Raw genomic sequence first — 23,669 nt, 5'->3', positions numbered from 1 at the left:
GTCAATTGCTGTTGCTAGGAGATTCCCTTGTGATTTGTATACTCTACTGCCGATGTACGTGCAGTACCACTATTGGACCTTGCAGAGCTAAGTAGACAGGGAAATCTATTCACGAATCGCTGCCCGTAAAAACGTAAAAACGCGGATACCGCGTATAAAAAACCGCGTTAATTGGAAAATCTGCGTAAAAAAAACGCGTTAATTGGAAAATCCGCGTAAAAAAACCTCGTAAAAAACCGCGCAAAAAACCGCGTAAAAAAACCTGGGTGCCTGGGTGTATATTGAAGACAGTCAAATAAAATTAATGAACATTTTGTTATTCCATCTTTTTCTTGAAAAAATATGTCACCCCTCTAAGCTCGAGTACACCGCGAGTAATCGGTTTTCTACCTCACTAACTATAGATTTAAAAAATTGTAAAAATATAATTATGAGTTCGGCTCCTTAAAACTTATGTAAATGATCATGTAAAAATGCACGAATTAATAAAAAAAAACACATTTTTTGTTAAGTATATACACAAGAAATGAATGGCTCCTGTGTTCTGTATGGATGAAATAAAAAAACCCACCAATGTAATATAACATAATTATTATTATCGAAAACAATTATCAATTTTTCTCCCCAAAAAACATGTTACTTTATTATATAGAAAACATATTTGAAATGGAAAAGCAAATTCTGTTTTATAAGTTTCACTTTCTGGAAGTGTTTCCGACTTGATTTGCAATGCCGAATGCCCCAGGCTCCTTCGTTTTGAAGTACATATGTAGTTTCATAAATTATAAGGTACACCGGGACAAGTTGAAACGATTTTTTCGAAGTTCAACTTGAAATCTTGAAAAATCACTATAACTAAATTGAAATCTGTTTGCAGCATATACAAGGTATAACAGATGACTTTCGATAAAAAATGGGGATTCACACTGGATGTTTGGAAAATATCAATTTTTAAAATGTTTAGTTTTCATATGCATTGTTTCAACGTTGTCCGGGGTAGGTTGAAACGCGAAACTATCATGAGTTTAATGTGCGGTTTTGCTTCTCGAACTATCTACAGCTGATTTTTGAAAAACTAAATTTAAGGAATTACATATGAAGATTTGGGAAAAAGGGCTTTGGTACACGTGAAATGTGGGGAAGTAGTCTAATATACACAAAATGGACATTACATACATAATCCATCATTCCTAGTAGAAGTTATGACTTCTGTTTTAACTTACCCCGAATTTCAACTTGCCCAGATGTACCTAATTATTTTATTCATTTTCACTGTAATGAATTGTTACGGAATGCCCAAAATGATTGATGCAAAACTCTCGTAAACCTATCAGAGAATGATTGAGCAATAACTGATAGTACAAGAGGAAGCCTGTATCTTCGAGTTTGTCCTATCAGAACGAGGAACATATTTCCGTTTGGATAGCGATTGATTTTTTTTAATTGTTCGAAAGTTAGTTTCACGACATGTATTATTGTATTCAATGTAAACATTTGTTATGGAGTGCCGAAATCGATTTAGGCAAAAATCTCAGCAATCCATCATAAAATGACTGAGCAATAAGCGTTTGAAATGGAACATTTTTCACGATGCGCTCGATTTTCGTTTTTCAATTTGTACCCCCAATATGTTCCCGAAAGACGTAATCCTGCGTCAAAACAAACAGGAGTTGATAGGGGGAAAATATTTGATGATCTGTTGAACTTCAAAAGCAAACTTGAAGCATTTTCATTGGGAGTGAATATGATATTGAATGACAGGAAAATACTATGTGGTTCCACATGGTCGGTGTTAAGTCAGACCGTACCATATGCCATTTTTTTTATTTCGAGAAAAAAACGAGCTTAAAGTTTAGTGCTCTGCTCGAAGCATTCATTTTTTTCGTTCAATTTTATTCCCAGAAATGTTAACTACGCTCTGGCAATATTTTGACGTATGACAATTGTGAAAAAACATCATCACATTATGCTCAAACAGGCAGTTATGAGGCCTTCTATACGAACATGGTCCAGACTGACTGAACCAAATGAAGCACATTTTATGGTTAGGTTCACTATGACTGAACAATTTCGAAATATTTTTCAACCAATTAACAGTTCTGAGTCGACGTGTGCCATTTTGCTATGAAAATTGGAGCGAGAGGGGGTGGGAGGTTGGAACTGCATAAACATTCGGTTGCATTCAGTATAATAGATTTTTTAAGCTGGCATGAATATAATTGCACGGCTTACGTGTTAAAGCATATACTTCCCATTTTCAACCATCTTAGGAAGTACAGGGCGGACTCGATTATATACAGTCTCCGATTTCTTTTCACTGTATATAATCGAATCAAAAAAACAAAAAAATTTCTATTCGGTTTTCGTTTTTTGAATATAAAACAAGAATTCAATTTTTTATTCATACCCTTGAAGTCATAAAATACCTTTCTCACAAAAAACATCCGAATTCTTCAGAAGGTTATAGAAAATCATATTTGATGAGAAAAATCCTTTATCTATTTTATTTATTTTATTTATATTATCCATTTTATTTATTTTATTTATTTTATATATATTTTTTTTTGGCAGACTTGTCTCACTTCTTAACTAGGCGAACCTAGCCAGAATTTTCACCTGCCCCCAGGCTTCTGAATGCCAAAGGGGGACTAGACTCTGCGGAATGTACGTATCTGCATGCTCGTGCTGTTTTAGTCCTGACCGAGGAATTGTCGGACAATCGCGCAGGTGCTAAGGATGACCGACTTTTGGATGCCGGCCAAATCCTTCTCGATGTTCAACACCTTTAGTGCTTCCAGAAGTGTCTTCGGGATAATTCCAGTTCCAGAGAGAACGACTGGAACAATTCTTGGGACTTCCCTTAGCCCCCACAGTTTCTTGAGCTCCACGGCCAATGGTTGGTACTTGCAGATTTTGCGACAGTGGGTCTCCTCCAGATTCTGGTTCAATGGGTCGCTATTCCATCGATGATGGTGACTTTGCGGTCGCTCTTGTCGTTAACCATTATATATAGATATATATAGTATGATGGAGCCGATCTGGCGTGGAGGTAACATCCATACTTCTCACGCTCAAGATCACAAGTTCAATTCTCACTCCCGACATTCTTCCAAAATGGAAGGTAAAAGTGACGAACCAGCCAGAAGCGTTGAAAGTCACTATAATACAGAAAAAAAAAGATATATATAGAAATCAAAGACGTAGTCCTACGTCAAAACACCTATCTGATTTTAGGATGTGTTATGTAAAAAAAACCTCAGCTTTCACGGTAAAATATAAAAAACATTCAGCGCCCTCTATATAGCTTCGTGGCGAGAGAAATGAGATTTTTTACAATTCCGAAGACATATGACATAATCTATTCTGATACTTAGAGCGGCTGTACGCAAAAAGCGAGACCAAACAAAACAATATGATTGAATACGTAGGGGTTATTGCCGAACATAACGAGACGAACGAAATAGTTATGAACCCAATTACCACGACCGAAACAATCATGGCAATCAAAACAAGTTCATCAATAAAATCCCAGACCGATATGGACTGCCAAAAAATCGTACTTCGTACCATAGACGTGATACATGAACAGAACAACCTGATACTAAATGAGGCAACCGTTGGATGTTTCCCCTCCGAATTTGTTGACGGAGTAATTGTGTTAGTCAAAATAAAACATGCTGATGAGAAGGGTCGCTCGCATAGACCCATTTCGCGCCGCAGCTATCGTAATGCATAGAAATCCGGACACATAAGCGCTTACGATGATAACTCCAACTACTAAAAAATCATGACATACAATGACTCAAATCCGTAATGGTACTTCACCATGCAGATCTCTTTTTCCTTCTTTTGAAATTCGAAAACAAGATTTCGGAACAAAATCTCTACTTGATTTTGAAGGCGTTGGCCAATTTCCGAATTTCATCATTAGTATGGTATCCCTTGTTCATTGTAACTATCTTTAGCTGTATTTGACTTTATCTACGAGATTTTTGGTGTATTCGAAAGGAATATTTATCAGTTTTTTGATCAAGTAGTTTTTGAAATCGTCATTTTAAGGATTTTCATGGTTTCTAAATTTCCTACACAGATAACTTCCTCAGTTTTTTACTGGATTGATGTCAGAAGATTGTGAAGGAATATCAATAACTTTTGAGTAATTGTAATGTAACCATGTGCGAACTTTATACATCTTTAGCTCTGGGTCATTGTCTGTGTATCTGTGTAGGAAATTTAGAAACCATAAAATTTCTTGAAACAACGATTTTAATAACCACTTGATGAAAAACCTGATAAATATTCAGCCATTCCATGCCAAACCGATGGTTCTCAGATTTTCGTCAAAAGTGGTAGTTTTGTTCTTTATCGCAAACTATGAGACCCGTATTTTTTTATTTTATTGTTAGAGTGACCATTAGGGTTAGGGTGGTCCAAAAAACCATTTCTTCGCATTTTTACCAAAAATGACTTTTTTCAAAAATTCATAGCTTTTGAACTAACGGGTGTTAAATAAAAAATGAGAATTTTTTCAACACCTTTCAGTAACTCAAATAAAGAGCGTAAAATTTTCTTTCTCCAAGAAAATTGCTCTTTGGGCTCCCTAGAAACAGTAGGCGTGTTTGGTTTTGCAAGTTTGAATTTAGTCAAAGCAAATATGGCGTCGAAACAGCACGTGCCCCGCGAACGCATTGTACGGTTCTACGAAACGCATTTCCAGCAAGGAAAAAAGTTCACGGTGGCACATTTTAAGGAAGAAAATGACCAGTACGGTATATCGTATCCTGGGTTCCCTGAACGTAGAGCGGAAGTTCGGAAGTGGTCGTCCGGTGACGATAATGACAAAGCAGAGGAAGACATCGTTAAAGAAGCTGTTTGACAACAAGGACGCAACCAGCCTGCGTGACGCCGGACGGAAATATGGCTGCTCCTACGTATTGATCCATTGGACCCTCAAGATGGAAGGAATCGTTTGCAGGAAGAAGACAAGGTCGCCGGAGTACACGGAGGAGCAGATTGAGACGGTTAAATCACAGTGTCGGTGAATGACCAAAAAATACCGCGGGACGTCTTTCGTTCTGGACGACGAAAGCTATTTTCCGCTGTCCAAAAGGCATATTCCACGAAATGATAATTACTACTCCAACGACAAGTCATCCACACCGCCTGAAGTGAAATACAAGTTCAAGCACAAGTTTGAAGAAAAGGTTATGTTGTACATTGCCATTTCCGACCGGGGCATTTCAAAGCCGAGCGGTCTGGCAATCAACCAACAAATCTATCGAGAAGAGTGCCTCGATAAAATCCTGCTGCCGTTCCTGAACGAGCATCACGCGGATGGGAAGTACGTCTTCTGGCCGGACAAGGCGTCTTCCCATTACGCCAAGAAGACGCTGGCGTATCTTGAGGAGAAAAAGATACCGTTCGTGCCGAAAGATCGTAACCCAACAAACTTGCCCCAGTGCCGCCCAATAGAGGATTTCTTTGGCTCACTCAGTGCCCTAGTATATAAAAACAATTGGAGGGCCAAGGACACGAAGCAACTGACCACAAAAATCCGGAATTGTATCCGGAAAATGAACGTAAGTGCCGTACAACATTCTTGTGAGAGCATCGCGTCAAAGTTGCGTCGAACAGCAGACCACGGCCCTTACTCAAACATTCACTGACTTTTTTTTGAAGAAAATACATTATGTTATTGATAAAAAAAATACTGAAATCGATGAAAAAAAATTTTTTTTTATATGTGATTGAAAAAAATCTCATTTTTTATTTAACACCCGTTACTAAACCGATTCAGATGATCGACATATCAAATTAAAACCAATCACCTGGTTTTTTTTTTGAAAAAATACTATACTTGCAAAAAATTTGAATTCTGCTCTCGTTATTATTGATTGTATTCGGATTTTATTGTTTTCATAGTCTCGGGACCAAAGGCGCTATAGGATTTTATATTTTTTTCTGGAAAGCTGAGGATTTTTCACATTATAATATTTGAATACCAGAGAGGTGTTATTTTTCGTTTTTAAGTTATGATTTTTCAAAGTTAACATGTTTTCAGTTTTCGTTCAACATTTCTATGCGACTAGACTGGATGTATGTGATTATAATCCAATTAATTGGCAAATATGTCATTTTTTTGAAAAAAAAAACTAGCTAGTAGGCTTTAATTTGATATGTCGGTCATCTGAATCGGTCCAGTGGTACAAAAGTAATATATTTTTGAAGAAAGTCATTTTCGGGAAAAAAGGGGAGAATGATTTTTTGGACCATCGGGTAACTTTGAAAAATCATAACTCAAAAACGAAAAAATACGCCTTCCTGGTTTCGAGATATATTATGTGAATTGTGTGAATTCTCAGCTTTCCAGAAAAAAATTAAAAAACTATAGCACATTTGGTCCCGAGACAATGAAAACAATAAAAAACGAATACAATCAATAATAGCGAGAGCAGAATTCAAATTTTCCGCTGATTGGCTTTAATTTGATATGTCGATCATCTGAATCGGTTTAGTAATTCAAAAGTTTTTTTGAATTTTTGAAAAAAGTCATTTTTGGTAAAAATGCGAAAAAATGGTTTTTTGAACCACCCTAACCCTAATGGTCACCCTAACAAAAAAAAATACGGATCTACTTTGCGATAAAGAACAAAACTACCGCTTTTGACGAAAATCTGAGAACCACTATATCGGTTTGGCATGGAATGGCTGCATTCCTTTCCAAAAAAATCGTGGATAAGTCCAAAGACAGCTAATGATAGTTGCAATGAACAAAGGATACCATACTAATGATGAAATTCGGAAATTGGCCAACGCCTTCCAAATCGAGTAGAGATTTCAACCAGCGTCAATTCGCTATTTTCAGAGACATAAAAGCTATTATTCTGAAAAAAGATAGCAAACATTTTAACTCTCATCTGACACTATAACTTTACCTAAATAGAATGTTCCGAAAGCTTGTTTTAGACTTTCAACAGAAGGGAAAAGAGATCTACGTGGTGGAGTACGATTACGGATTTAGGTCACTGTATAGAATTAGAAGGCATTCATGTACAGTCTATCGCAAAATTAAGTATACACCTCATGCGGCATTGTTCTTGAATTTTTCGGAGTTAAAAATAATTAAATGCAACTCATATTCATCGTAAAATTGATCCATTTTACTCTCATGTAGTGATAAAAAAAAAATTAAAATTCTCATATTTCTACTTCATATTTCATATATTTCAATATGACCTCTCAGATTGTTCCTGTATACTGCTCTCCGGACAGTATCTGCGCTGGCAGGTCTTCCAATGGTGCCGGCCACTTCGGTAGTCAATATAGGAATGTTTGTTATAGGGTTCTTTCGCAATGTTCGCATCATTACTCGTTCATCATCAGAAGACAAGATACGTTTGTGTCTTCTACTCGGGGAGTTTTTCATGGTTCCTTCGTATTTCCACATGTTTATGATTCTATTTGCTGTAAAGTAAGTTCTTCCGACAATATCTGCTATTTCCTGCAATGTATCTCCACGGCAGATCAGGGGTACCAAATGTACTGCGTCACGACAGTAATCTCATGACTGTCGCCACCATTGTCCCGTGACAGTCACGCGATTGAATTTTTAACTACAGTCACACAATGGAAATGTTATGCGACATTTATTGTTACTGTCGTGTACTGTACACGAATACATTCCCATGTGAGAGTATTTTGGTCTTTCGTCTGCGACAGACCCGCTTGCTCATTAGTGATGTTTTTGTAGATTCTGAATGCAATAGTTATACGTTGCTACCGTCGTTGATGGTTTTTTTCCCTCGTGCTGATGATGTCGGGTGTCTTAGTACACTAAAGTCGCTTTTTACGCGGTTTTTTTTTTGCGCGGTTTTTTTTTACGCGGCTTTTTTTACGCGGATTTTGGAATTTACGCGGTTTTTTTTTACGCGGATTTTGGAATTTACGCGGTTTTTTTTTACGCGGATTTTGGAATTTACGCGGTTTTTTTTTACGCGGATTTTGGAATTTACGCGGTTTTTTTTTACGCGGATTTTGGAATTTACGCGGTTTTTTTTTACGCGGATTTTGGAATTTACGCGGTTTTTTTTTACGCGGTTTTCGTTTACGCGGCACGTATCCCCCGCGTAAAAAGCGACTCCAGTGTATATATTTTTCCAGTACAACGTCATTTTATTTCATTTCATTTTCGCAAACTAAAGAGATTAATCTGCTGTGCAGCGAAGAATTAATAACAATTAATAACTGGCGAATTCTGCAGCATATTCCGATATGGGAAAATTTAATTTGTCGATGACGCGGCTATTCTATGTAGAGAAGTTTTCGGGGGAAATAGTGTGAGCAACAGAAGAGAATCTGTTGAAAGAGGTGCTTGGAGAAGTGTCGTGGGTGGAAGTCGTGTGAATGAAAGTTACGCGAATGCAACTGTAGGGCCAGATTAGAATGCGGCTGGAGGAAGTGTTGCGCACTTAGCAATGTAGGTTTGGACATGATTTATTTTATTTTATTTATGAATAAAATATGTTTAGCGCGTAATCTTAATATTATCAACAAAAATGTAAAGTAACATTTTAGTATTATTATCATTATTACTAGCTGACCCGGTAAACGTTATGCTGCCATTTAGATAATTTTTAGTGAATATATTCGTTGTTATATGACAAACAACAAGTGTTTTGCAAGTGTGTTTCATATTCATATCGATATACTGAATTTGAAATACAGCCACATTACTGCCCTCATTCACGGACTTGCAAATGTATTTAATGCTTTTCACGGAACTACAGAACTGCAGAACATTAATACATATGTTGTTCATGCAAGATTTTATTACTCTGTTAACACATGTTTGATACGGTTGAGTGTGGATAGGATGCATAGCTCGATTGAACTTGAGTCGTCGAACGGATTACAGAATGCAAAATTGCGATCCGTTCGGGTAATTCTAACTCGATTGTATTTCAGAATACGACGGTATACTTTTACCTGGTGAATTAGGTTTGCCTGGTTGATTCTTGCTTTGAAATATATGATTCATTGACATTCAAAACTATAATTATATCATGATCTGAAGAATTTTCCACATATAGAGATGTTTTGATTTGAACATTCAGCGTTTTTTGAAAGTGTGAAGTTAATAAAAAAAACATTGCCTTTTTTTATGTACAAATTTATTTCCATGAGATCTTCTACGTGCGAAAATTTTCGTTATACTTGTTTCATTTGCGATTTTTTCGGGAATCTGTTTAATGGGGGAATCAACTCTGGTAAATCGAAAAAATGGTTTTTATGCAATGTTGTACCGGAAGGATTCTCTGATATTTCATTTCGTTGAAAATCTGCAGTAAAAACTATGGGGTCATCTCAAGAGTAACATGGCTGTACGAATCTTTAAGTGCATTTTTTTCAGCTGGTGGTACGTTTATCTCAGAATCTAGTGGACCAATTTAGCAGAAGTTTTTTTTCAGCATGCAAAAATGAATTCTTGTGTGACCTACGAAAAGGACCTATCTGCTTCGATCGATTATCATCATTGATAACTTCTCTGATAACCACGGCCTTACGATTTTTGTTGAATTTTTTTTTATCAAATGGCCGACATTTTGGCAATTTTCATAATTTTCAAAAACCGCTACGTAACAATTCAGATAATAAGATTTTTACATGCTAAAAAAAATCAGCCATATCGGTCCACTGGATTATGAGAAAAACGTACAACTAGCAAGAAAATGTTTTAGAGATTTAAAAAAAATATCTTTCAAATGAAAGCAACATAATTGGCTCACGTAGCGTACTTTTTAGTGTAGAGCCAGTTTAGTTCTATAACTCTGTCATTGTTAAAATTCGAACATATGCGTAGGAGGGTTTTTCCCATGAAATATGATCATCTATCACCTCCTGAGAGATTCTGGGAAAATATATTAAATTCTTCTTTTACATTCAATAATCAAAAATTATATGCATGAAAAACAAATTAAAAAAAACATTTTTTTGACTCGATTATATACAGGATTCGATTATATACAGTGAAAAGAAATTGGAGACCTTTTCTCGGCCAGTCTTGCTCCCATATCGAGGTTGACGAGCCAATGGTACAATCTGCTATGAACAAACTCAAGGCGTCTTGCTCAGTTGGTCCTGATGGTATTCCGTCTATTATATTGAAGAAATGCGCAGCTAATCTGATGATTCCTCTTTGTCGCATTTTCCGCTTATCGTTGATTAGTGGAAAATTTCCAACTTCCTGGAAGTCGGCGTTTTTGATTCCTGTACATAAAAAGGGTGCCAAGACTCAAATCGATAACTACCGAGGAATTTCCGCACTAAGCTCGGTCGCCAAACTGCTTGAGCTTGTTGTCTTGGAACCGATCTTTAGTTTGTGCCAGCATTACATTGTAGAAGACCAACATGGATTTATGCCTAAGAGATCTACTGTAACCAATCTGTTGACTTTCACGGCTTATATAACGGAAGGTTTCAATAGCGCCAAACAAACAGATGCGATATATTTCGACCTGACAGCAGCGTTTGACAGCATTAATCACGAAATTGCGATTTCTAAAATGGAGAATTTGGGGTTTGGCGGCAGAATAATCAGTTGGCTGCGGTCATACCTAATCGGTCGCCAGCTAGCAGTAAAAATTGGTGATCATTTCTCGCGCAAATTCGACGCGCCATCTGGGATTCCTCAAGGCAGCCACCTGGGGCCGTTGATTTTCCTCTTGTACTTCAATGACGTCAATTTTAAGCTGAACCTTCCGCGCTTGTCATTCGCCGACGATATGAAAATTTATTTTATAATCAACTGGACTGCCGATGCCTGCCTACTTCAACAACAGCTGGATAGTTTTGCCGAATGGTGTATTGCTAATTGCATGATGGTGAACACAAGTAAATGTGCTATTATCACCTATTCAAGAAAAAAGGAACCGATCTTGTTCGATTATAAACTCTTGGATACTTCCATCGAGAGAACCAACTGTATCAAAGATCTAGGGGTACTTCTAGACAGCAAACTATCGTTCCAGCAGCACATTTCATATATTGTGGGCAAAGCTTCCAGAAGTCTGGGCTTTTTGTTTCGAATCGGTAAAGATTTCAATGACATATATTGCTTGAAGTCTTTGTACTGCTCGCTGGTACGTTCGACTCTTGAGTACGGCTGTCAAGTTTGGAGTCCTTACTACCAAAATGGTGTCGACAGAATTGAAGCTGTACAGCGCAGGTTTGTGCGCTTTTCTCTTCGACGCTTGCCGTGGAGGGATCCTTTTCGGCTACCCAGCTATGATAGTAGATGCCTTCTAATCAATTTAGACACCTTAGCTGTTCGCCGCAATGTCGCCCGTGCTATGCTAGTGTCTGATGTCCTGACGTCGAAAACAGAGTGTCCGGCGTTGCTCCGTTCATTCCAACTACAGGTGCCTCCAAGAAGTCTGCGGAACCAAAATTTGCTGCGTATACCGGTCCGGTGAACAAATTACGCGACCTACGGTAGTATATCCGGTCTGCTCAGAATGTTCAACAGAGTTGCAGAGGGCTTTGATTTCAATTAATGTAGGGTAGCTATTAAATGTAATTTTAAGAGAATATTAACCCATTTAAATGTCATTAGGGCATAGATTCTGCCTGTTGATTATTGTAATAAATAAATCGAGTTCGCCCTGCATTAGTTTCCAACTTGGAGGATAAATCTAAACACTCCCAACACTGAGTATTTCCGACGTCACCAATATATTATCGAAGAAACTCTCGCCTAGAATTATTAAGCTGTGCGTGTTTTTCTCATATGAATTGTTGATCATTTGTGTATCTGGATTCAGGCATCCCAACAGTAAAGCATTCTTATTACAGTCGATATGAAATTAACTCGGCTTCCTATGTGTGCACGCAACTAGTGATCACAGCCATATGTCCGATACACATCTCAAAGCGTACTGGTGAAGAAGCACAAACGCATAAGATACAGGCTAGCATTACGATCGCCAGAAAAATATCATGACATTTTTCTGGCGACAGTCACGTGTGACAGTAACCCGGGTAAACCGATGAGATTCATCGCTTCGTCAGCGACTGTTACGGCGACAGAGCGAACGGAATAGCAGACACGAAAAAATCGGAAACGAACAGTCTCCCCGGCTCACTACGGTCGGGCACGACAAATTAGTTAAATTCGACGAAACACCGACTGTTGCTGTATAGTATTACTTTATGCATTCATGCTTTGTCGCTTGTATACGAGTGTAGCGTGCTCACAGAGACTGTCGATTCAATTTCATACCGACTGTTATGAAAATGCAGTACTTTTGGGATGCCTGCGGCAGATCATATTTATTATTATTGTACGTGTAACAATATCTATTTCTTTTCTCTAACTTGCCATTTTGTTAAAAAAATAATGCTAATATCAATAAGAAATAAAAACCAATACTGCCTAAGCAATGGTTAAGTGTTGACACCAATCACTGATGAAAAAAGTACGCTAATTCGCAAAGAAACTTACTTACAAGACTATTTTGTTCGGAAAAATTTAAGGTGTACACTCAATTTTGCTGAGCCTAGAATAGAGATTGTTTGCAATTTTTAGGAATAAACAATTAGCAGGAAACTTTTCTCGGAATTTTATTGCACATACAGCTAGGTCAATGTGTGAGTAATAAATGTGCATCAAATGATTCAATGTATTCAAAATATTTATACCAAATAAATGGAAAGTATCGTCAAGTAGCATTTGTACACTAAATTTTGCGACTGTAAGTTATGAATTACAAAGTTCCATGAAATCATGTTATATTTGTTCAAAATTTGTAAATTTCTTCATTGTGCCGTGTCTTCTGATTACATCAAATCATGATTTGAATTCCGGACACTTTTGCGAGAAATTAGTTATTAGTTTTTGTAATTTGTATTTTTTATAATTTCATTGGTATTTTATTAGAATCTTAAACATCAAGCATCGGGCATCCATGCTCCATTCTTTCCAGGGCTTATAACATACTCTTATGCAACTCCTTCAATAACGAATTTATCGAAACGAAAACATCGTTCGATCCGTCCGGATTTATAATCATCTTCTGAATATGTTTTTTATTCCGGGTTTGCGAAGCATAAATATTAGTTTAGATTTTTGAGATTCTTTTTTTGTCGTAGGACTACGTCTTTTATTTCTGCACCGGGGTGTGAGCTCAAAGTTTCGAAAACGAGAGCGTGACGCGTGGAGTGCAAGGTTTTGAACGTTAATACCTTTTTGCCAGCTGAAGGGAGTGATAATCATTTCATTCGAAAGACAGAATTTCCAATTGTTGTATGATTGTTAATTATTGACCCGAAAACTTGTTTCAATAGCTTAAAAACAGATTAGAAAATTAGAAGTGGGTTATATCTGTGATATGACCGCAAAGTGGACGTAGGACTGACGTTGGCTTAGCAATCAATAAGTAATAAGCATATAACTCTTAGACATTTCATCTTTCGGATAAAGTGATTATCATACCACTTCGTTTAGCCGGAAAAGAATTATTAACGCTCAAAGGAGAAATCGATTCCTCCTCGGAAATACCCAACGCAAATAATACCCCCCCCCCCCCTCCAAGCCCCCACAACTGGAATCATCGTTGATCCGAAGCAGAATTATGCACGCTTGAGAAGGAATGGATTCTTCCTCGGAATTACACAGCAAGAATAATACCCCCATCCTAACAATTGGAAACGACGATCGATTACGGTATTCGTAAACAAATAATTTTATAACGCTGCTTTCATAAATGTGATTCCTTCAATATGGTGAAATAGTATCCATTACACCATATCAAACATTTCGTATTCTTCACTATCAAGTCTACAGTCAACGGCACCCAACGGTAACGAATTATCATCGATACCTCGATTTTCACTAAATGATCCGATCGTTCGGCTGCAGAAACGAAACGAAATTGAGTGAGAAAAGCAAAATGCATAGGCGCGTGAGCGTGACCTTCCGCATCTCACATCGCAATACAAACGAATGGATTTCCGAGCGGGCGCTAGCTTATATGCGGATTTGTGTTATTTCAGTTTTGAAAAAAAGGGTTATTGAAATTACCCGAATCCATATAACAGAAACTTAAAAATCCATTTAATCGTTATGGCGATGTGATATGGCGAAGGTCACACTCACAGACCTATGCATTATGCTGTTCTCTACCAGTCCCATTTCATTTCTCTAGCCGAACTGAAAGGAGCATTTAGCGTGTCGCCGCTAGCTGCTGTCAGCTATTAGCATTCGTTCAAATTTCCTTCCACCAACTGTAAAGCGACAATATGAGTACGCTGCCGAGCCACCGACCGAGCGGGGGATTAGATTACAAAGAGCTAATACGTTGCGCGCACGCGTTAGCGAGTATGTATATTGGTCAGTTGTGCTAGGATCAGCAATTGGATTTCGTCGCGGTTCAACCCAACCAGCGACTGGAAGAAACTTAACACATAAAGAGTATAGCATAGACGCATATTCCCGCTTCGAAAAGGATACCGAATTTTATCGCTCTTTGCTTCCCGGATGGCAATAAATTATTGAATGAAATTTTGACTTCTTTCACACTGGGAAGCAAGGGGCATCAAATCGCTGACAAATCAATATCGTGGTCGGCGTGTTTCGATCGCCGATATAGCGAAAATCGAGAAATCGATGATAATTTGATACCGATGGGTGCCATTGACTGTGGATTTGACAGTGAAGAATACGAAATAAGGGGTATTATTAGTGCTGGGTATTTTCGAGGAGAAATCGATTCTTCCTTTGAGCGTTAATAATTCATTTCCAGCTAACCGAGGTGGTGTTGAAATCATTATATTCAATAGATAAAATGTCTCAGAACTATATACGTGTTATTTATTTATTGCTAAGTCAACGGTAGTCCTACGTTCACCTGCGGTTACATCATAGATATAACCCACTTCTAGTTTTTGTAGTTTAATTTGCTTGTTTAGTTTATGGATTATGTGACTCCCACAGGTTAGTGGATAAATGAAAGTGATGTCCGATTTACCGCGATTATTAAGGAAAGGAAGTGTCTCGTGATGAGTGCACAAGGTTGAAGGTGGATCGCGGATCGATACGTTCAAAATTTTCAATTTTTATCGGGTTTGGTATCGAAATGTATGTTTTTGGATACGCAGAGAGAGAGAGATTTTTCAACTCGGTTTAACCAAAAAACTAAAATAAGAGGTGATGCGAAGGGGAAAAGTGCAATATTTTTTATTTAATAATGTGTAGTTTTTAAATGAACGATCGAAATCAATACTAGAGATCAAAATATTATTTGAAATAGCGTAGTACAAATACTTGGCAACATAATTAGATAGGTATACTTATTGAAAAAACATCACAAATAACATGATTAGATAGGTATACTTATTAAAAAACAACATCACGAATAATGAGTATTTGGCAACATAATTTGAGATTTTACACAACGTACCAAATCGATGCCACTCCCTCTGAATCATGGACACGATATCCATCAACGATCCACTTCCGTTCAATCATGACTCACAGCAGCAGCTGCTGCCCAGCCAGTGCAGTTAAATCCAACTTTATTTTGGGGTTCGCCAAGTACCAACGCCACCACAGCCCTTCCGTCGAATGATGACTCTCTATTTACACCTGACCAAATGATGGTTTTCGTCCGGGATATGTACAGAGAGCTGCGCATTTGCCGTTCCAAGGAAGATAAAATTGACGCTGCAATTAGAGTGCTGCCAAATTTCATGAACAAATATGGACCCTGAAGACACTCTCAAGATCCTAAATTGGAATGCTTGTTCTGTAAGGAACAAATATATTGAACTTACTGATTTCCTTAATAAAAAGAGAATTGACATTGCCATCATCACAGAGACGCATCTCAAGCCGGACCTGAATATTTACATCCCCGATTTTCGCCTCGTTCGACTTGATCGGATCCATTCTGGAGGTGGTGGAGTGGCCATCGCGCTGCGAGGCAATATTGGATGTCGCCTGTTGCCAAGCTTTCAGCTCAAGATGATCGAGGCCATCGGTGTCGAAGTGGATTCTACCGCCCACCCAAACACCATCATAGCAGCTTACTGCTCCAAACATTCCACTCATAGCGACGAGTCGGCGGAAGCTCTGCATCAAGACATCATCAAACTGACTAGGCGGCGAGGTCAGTACATCATTGCTGGCGATCTCAACGCAAAGCACCAGGCCTGGGGCAACATCCGGCGTAACGTCAACGGTTCTATTATCCAGCAAGGACTTGAGGAAGCTCTATACGATCCTGAGCCCAGATACACCCACCAGGTTAAATACCAGGTCTGGTGTTCACGCTATCATCGATATTTTCATTACCAACATGATGAACATCTCTGATCCTGTCGTCTATCAGGAGCTCAGTTCTGACCACTATCCTGTGGTGGCCGAAGTGGGTTCACACCACTTTTACCGACGCAACTACCACCGTGTCAACTGGGCGAGGTTTCAATAGTGTGTCGACTCCTTCGTTAATTATGCTGCAATGCCGGAGACAATAGATGACATCGATCAGTGTCTGCAACAGATTGATGATGCGATAACCCGGTCTCGTGATCAACATGTACCAACACCTCAACTGGTGAGTAATTCTCTGAACCTAGACAGTACAACCAAAGAGCTTGCCAGACTCCGTAATACCATTAGAAGACAGTACCAGCGTACGGGCCTCCCTCATTTGAAGACAAATTGTAATCGTCTCAAAAAGATCATCCATGCCAGAATGATGGATCTCAGAAATAGAAAATCTTTAGATCATTACGCTCGCTCCCAGACTGTGCAAAGCCTTTCTGGAAACTAGCAAAAATAAGCTGAGACCCATCCCTCCACTTTCCTCTCCTAATCAGTATTCGAATTCTTTCCTACTCATTACTCCTGTTGAAAAAGCTAATGTCATAGGTCAGCACTTCGTGAACTCTCACAATCTTGGTCGCACCATGATCAGTCCACACGAGCCTGTAATAGTAGAGGACAGAGGATTCAAAAATATCAGCTGATGAGGTGATAGCGGCCATAAAATCTACTAAAATCATGAAGGCTGCTGGAAACGATGGAGTGATCAATCTGGAGTTGAAAAACTTGTGTGTTGACTTCTTTAATGACTTGACAGCAGTCTTCAATAAGTGCTTGGAACTTGGCTACTTCCCTTCTCAATGGAAGTCAGCTAAAGTTATTCCAATTCTCAAGCATGGCAAAGATCCCATCAATGCCAAAAGCTATCGCCCAATCAGTCTGTTAACCTCCATCTCGAAAATATTCGAAAAGATGATTGTCAGTCGTTTACTGGAGTTCTCGAACCAAAATGATATCATCCTTCAGGAACAATTTGGATTCAGAAAAGGTCACCCATCTGCACATCAGCTTGCACGGGTAACTAACATCATTATTTAGGCGGAACAAGAGCATTTCAAAAATATCCGCGATGGCATATCCGCGTTGACGTCGAGAAGGCGTTCGATAATGTCTGGCATGATGGCCTTGTGTCCAAGCTTCATAGATACAACTTTCCGATCTTCCTTGTGAAGATCGTCAGTAGTTACTTAGCGGGCAGATCTTTCAGGGTCTTTCTGAAGACTTCTCATTCTGATACGTTCAGAGTAGATGCGGGTGTTCCTCAGGGTAGCGTTCTAAGGCCTATCCTGCATAACATCCTTTAGGATTAGGCGATCTTCATAAGAAGATCGATCTTATCGAATCGATTTTCCAAACGGCGTGGGGATCGATCCACTGATTAAATCGGTACCAAAGAATCAATCTTTGCTGGATCGATCTTTGTCGAATCGATTTTTGAAAAATTAAAAGCTTTTTTTGCTTATTCTATATGAATGCTGTCATTTCTTTGAACAGGTAATACACATTTCATATTTCTAGTCAAATATTAAAAGCATTTTGTTTTTTTTCTTAGCATGTGGCCCACAGGGCATTCATCTTGTGCCATCAGGTAATCGTTTTGTTTGAGAAATTAATTGAAAAAGTATTATTAGAATTTCATCAACCGCCCAGAACCCAGCTGACAATGATCCCATTAAAGCCAATCGTGCCATATATAATATATGTCATTTAGCCGGAGCCGCCATTTTGGCGCCAGATCTAGAAAACCTTTTGCCTGTAATTGATGCCAACATCAGGTTCAGTGATCCTATGCGCAATCGGATTCAATTCATCCCCTCAGTAGCTGCCGCTAGTTCTCAGATATCAGCATTTGTACAGAAGTAAATCGTAGAAGAAGCAATTCAAATGTTGACATTATGTTTAAAAAAATGTGGCCTTTGGTGAAAAAAAAAATCGATGCGTACTGAAAAACAAATCTACAAAAAGATCGAAAAGATCAAAAGCAAAAAATCGATTTTCTCGATTTTCTCAAGCACAAAAGATCGATCCAAAAAATCGGAAATCTGAATGGAAAAGATCGATCTTCTAAGAATCGATCCGAGATCGCCCACTCCTAATATCCTTACATCAGATGTTCCTCCCCTTCCAGGTGGTGGTATTCTGTCTTTATTCGCCGATGACAATGCCATCAACTATAAGGGTCGAGTGATCCGTGCTCTAAAGAGAAGACTCCAGGAGGGCCTCGATGGTTTGTCCAGCTATTTCAGTAGCTGGAAAATTTGTATTAATGCGGCCAGTTTGTTCCCACACTCTCGATCACATGAGCTTGTTCCGCCTAATGATGTGTATGTCAGCCTCAGCAACACTCCCATTGAATGGTCAAGGGAAGTGGTTTACCTGGGTCTCACAATCGATGCCAATCTACTATTCCGTTCCCATGTGGCCAAATAACTAATAAATGTAATATCCTCACGAGAGTTTTATATCCACTGATCAAAAGGAGATCGTCATTGTCCCTCAAAAACAAGCTTGCTATACACAAGCAAATAATACTTCCGTTGATAGAAAACGCTTTGCCGGTTTGGGAGTCATGCACAAAAATACATCATGCAAAATTGCAAATTGTCCAGAATAAATTACTTAGGATGATTCTTGACAGTCCTCCAAGAACTAGAAACACTGAGATCCATCGTCTGGCTGGTCTTCAAATGCTGGTTGAGAAAAAAATAATAATTCTGGCTAGGTTCAGAGAATCTTGCCAAAGATCTGATCAACGCATCATCAATGATCTGGCAATTTAGTTTAGTTTAAGTTAGGATTAGTTAGGTAGGATATCAAATTTTCTTTTCATTTAATTAACTCTATATCTCCTATTGCGAAGAGATGTATAAATGGTTAGAATACCTTCCAAATGAATAATCTATGTTGGTCATAGAACAATAATTTATATATTAAAGCTGACGGGCCCTTCAGGCAAAACATAATTTTACTACTACTACATGTTAGAAAAACACACGCGAAATAGCGGCACCGGCGAGCATGCGAAACTGGTATCTTATCGCGTGGCCAGAGCAATGATACGCGCGCGGAATGGGATGAAACATGTAATCCTAGATGCCTTGAACATCCTAGAATAATGGATTGTAGGATTTTTTATTCTCAGGGACTCAGGGACCACTGTGCGTCACCGCGCTAATTTGAATTGGAAGCGGATCGTGACGACCGCGCTAGATTTGATGGAAATGGATTGAGACGACCGGGCTATGTTTAATTGGAACCGGATCGAGACGACCGTGCTAGGCTTATTGGAAGCGGATCGCGACGACCGTAAATTTTCTTCTCATTTTTGGTAACCGTGAAGAAATGAACGGAAACGTTCGATAAGGTTCCATCGAGTGGATCGGACTATGCAGGAACGGAAAAGAGACGGTGCGATTTGGGATGCAGTGTGAATGACATTTGCGGTATCAAGCGTGAAAAAGGCCACCTATCCACCTCTGAAAATGGTGACGACGAAGGATTAAGCACACCTAAGAGTGTAAAGCTATCGGCGATACGAAACGATGATCGCGAATAATGCGAGCGGATGAAGTAAATGGAAACCACCATGAACCGGGTCATGAAAGCTTTGGATTGCAACCAGCGAAGTTAACCATAGGTGAAGAGCATCGGTGATGTAATTCCAGGACCATCGTCTAGCATGGGCGATATTCGCTGGGAGATCTTTCAACCTTTTCCTAATAATATTTCTGCCACTAAAATGTGGTAGCATTGGTATCGAATCATGGGTACAACATATGGACGAAGACAGCGAAAAAGACGGAAGAACGTTTGAAGGTGCGGACAACAGAAGTATTTTAAATGACTGTACACTAACTGGGATTGGTCGAAATCACCATTACTCTCGGGCTTGTTCATATCGATGGGAGAGAAGCTACAAGGAATCTAAATTACGGATCAAAATAAGTTTGCAAACGATGGACTCGTTTATGTCATATTGAACCTGGAGATACAGCGATCCCTGAGCGTCAGGTTCGGACGAAAGCAGAGCGGTTCGACCCTCATAAATATACCGTAATGAAATAACGGAGTGGTTTTTTGAAACCATCTAATTTCTAAATATTACGGCAGTGTTATGCAAGAAGATGAATAAAATGATTAAATATAAAATTCTGTGTCATTGAAAGATGGCATGAAATGTCGGAAATAAAAAATACTGAAGAGAGATATGCTGTTTTTTCTTATTTATTCCTCAGATTTCATTTTTTTCAGAGAAGGATTCCAGATTCCAAAATGAATATTAGTAATACTGCCAGCTATAACTGTCTCGCCATACTCGCTCATCCCACCATTCGGTTTGACATTTGTTTACCATTTTTATTATTACGAATAATTCGTCCGGTAAAAATGACTAATAATTGATAGTATTTACCAAAAAAATCGTCATATATACCTTTTTTTAAGAGTGTAAATACCCCTCAGAAATGTTTATCTGTTTTACTTTCATAGCTTGAAAAAGTGTGTCACTTTTACGGTGACACTCTGTATATTATGAAATCAATTTTTATTAGTATGGCAGGGACATTGAGTGGGAATTAACGGCGCTTCCATAGTTTTGGTGCTTACGCCTAGAGCAAACACAATTGTTTCGAAGCTTGTAAAGGACGTGATATCAATTCAATCCTAAAAATATTAGAATTCTTTATGATAGCTTGCCAGAACGAAGGGTCCGTCTTTAGTCGAAGAAATAAGTGTCGTGTTAAATATTGAATGAACATGGTGCGTTAGGTTATTCTGAATTATGGATTCAATTTTGCTACTTCGGTATATTCCTTGTAGCTAGAACAGATAGTGCAGATTGTTATTTATTTATTTATTTTAGTCACTGTAGATGAGTAGCATGAGTAACCATGATGCATATTTTGTATAAATTTTCAGGTTATTAACTCGTTGAGCTCCGCGTTGGTCCCTAGGGGTCGACATTAAGCTTTTTGGTAGGTAAGCGCTAACTGACTGGGACTGACAGTCACAAAATAAAACATAAATATATATATACAGTCATTCCGTGCCAAACCGATATAGTGGTTCTCAGGTTTTTCGTCAAAAGTGGTAGTTTTGTTCTTTATCGCAAATTATGAAACCCATATTTTTCAATTTTTTTGTTAGGGTGACCATTTCCATTTTAGGGTGGTCCAAAAAAACCATTTGTTCGATTTTTTTCCAAAAATGACTTTTTTTCAAAAATTCATAACTTTTGAACTACTACATATCGAATCAAAGCCACCCTGTTTTTTTTTTGAAAAAATACTATACCTGCAGAAAATTTGAATTCTGCTCCCGTTATTATTGATTGTTTTTTATATTTTTTCTGGAAAGCTGAGGATTTTTCACACAACATATCTCGAAACCAGGGAAGCTTTTTTTTCGTTTTTCAGTTATGATTTTTCAAAGTTAGCCGATGGTCCGAAAAATCATTTTTTTCCCATTTTTTCCACTACAAAAAATTATAACTTTTGATCTACTGGACCGATTCAGATGATCGACATATCAAATTAAAGCCAATGACCTAGTCTTGTTTGATAAAATATTACACTCTGAATAAAAATGGATTTTGTTTTCGTAATTATTGATTGTTCTTATAGCTTACATCGTTTCGGGACCAAGGGCGCCATATCTTTTCATATTTTTTCTGGAAGCTGAGGTTGTTTCACATAATATATGCGAATACCAGAGAGGTGTTATTTTTCATTTTTAAGTTATGATTCTTCAAAGTTAACATGTTTTCAGTTTTCGTTCAACATTTCTATGCGACTAGACTGGATGTATGTGATTATAATCCATTTAATTGGCAAATGTGTTATTTTTTTCAAAAAAAATCCAATCAGTAGGCTTTAATTTGATATGTCGATAATCTGAATCGGTCCAGTAGTTCAAAAGTAATAAATTTTTGAGCAGAATTCAAATTTTCTGCAGGTATAGTGTTTTTTCAAAAAAGATCAGTTTGCTTTAATTTGATATGTGGAGCTTTTGAATCGGCCTAGTAGTTCAAAAATTATGAATTTTTCAAAAAAGTCATTTTTGGAAAAAATGCGAAAAAATATTTTTTGGACCACCCTAAAATGGAAATGGTCACCCTAACAAAAAAAATAAAAAAATACGGGTCTCATACTTTGCGATGAAGAACAAAACTACCACTTTTGACGAAAATCTGAGAACCACTATATCGGTTTGGCATGGAATGGCTGTATATATATACATCAATAACCACTTTTGACGAAAATCCGAAAACCACTATATCGGTTTTGCATGGAATGGCTGTATATTCCTCGTGGCTAGAACAAATCGTGCAGAGTAGCATGAGTAACCATGATGCATATCTATATATATATATATATATATATATATATATATATATATATATATATATATATATATATATATATATATATATATATATATATATATATATATATATATATAAATGGATTTCTGTCTGTCTGATTCTTATAGACACGGAAACTACTGAACCGATCGATATGAAAATTGGACGATGCCATACGAATGAAACAGAAATTTCTGCATTACTCGAGGATCAATCAAGCAAATGAAACCAAATTAGGTATATGGAGGTTTTAGGGTGCAATAAATGTTTCTATGGTGGTTAGAAACTTCACCCCTCTCTCTAAGGGGGGACTGCCATACAAATGAAACTCAAATTTTTGCATTACTCGAGAATTAATCAAGCAAACGAAATCAAATTTGGCATGTGAAGATTTTTGGGTGCAATAAATGTTTTTACGGTACTTAGATCCTCCTCCCCCTTCTCTTAGGGGGGTGGGGGCTGCCATACAAATGAAACTCAAATTTCTACATTACTCGAGAATTATTCAAGCAAACGAAATCAAATTTGACATGTGAGGGTTTTAGGGGGCAATAAATGTTTTTATGGTGGTTAGATACTCCTCCCCCTCTCTTGGGGTGGGGTCTGCCATACAAATGATACACAAATTTCTGCATTACTCGAGAATTAATCAAGCAAACGAAACCAAATTTGGCATTGGTCTGCAATAAATGTTTCTATGATGGTTCGACACTCCTCCCCCTCTCTCAGGGTGGGTTGTCATACAAGTGAAAAACAATTTTCTGCATAACTCGAAAACTAATCAAGCAAATGGAGCCAAATTTGGAATGTAAAGATTTTAGGGGGCACGAAACGTTTCTATGGTGAATGTACATTCCTCCCCCCTTTCTAAGGGGAGAACAGGGGAGGGGTCTGTCTTTATTCTATCATATTTTCTGTATCAAACAT

The sequence above is a fragment of the Toxorhynchites rutilus genome, chromosome 3 (assembly GCF_029784135.1).
Source record: "Toxorhynchites rutilus septentrionalis strain SRP chromosome 3, ASM2978413v1, whole genome shotgun sequence".
NCBI classification, from domain to species: domain Eukaryota; kingdom Metazoa; phylum Arthropoda; class Insecta; order Diptera; family Culicidae; genus Toxorhynchites; species Toxorhynchites rutilus.
The sequence above is the reverse complement of the archived record's forward strand: the minus strand, read 5'-3'. Positions refer to the sequence as shown.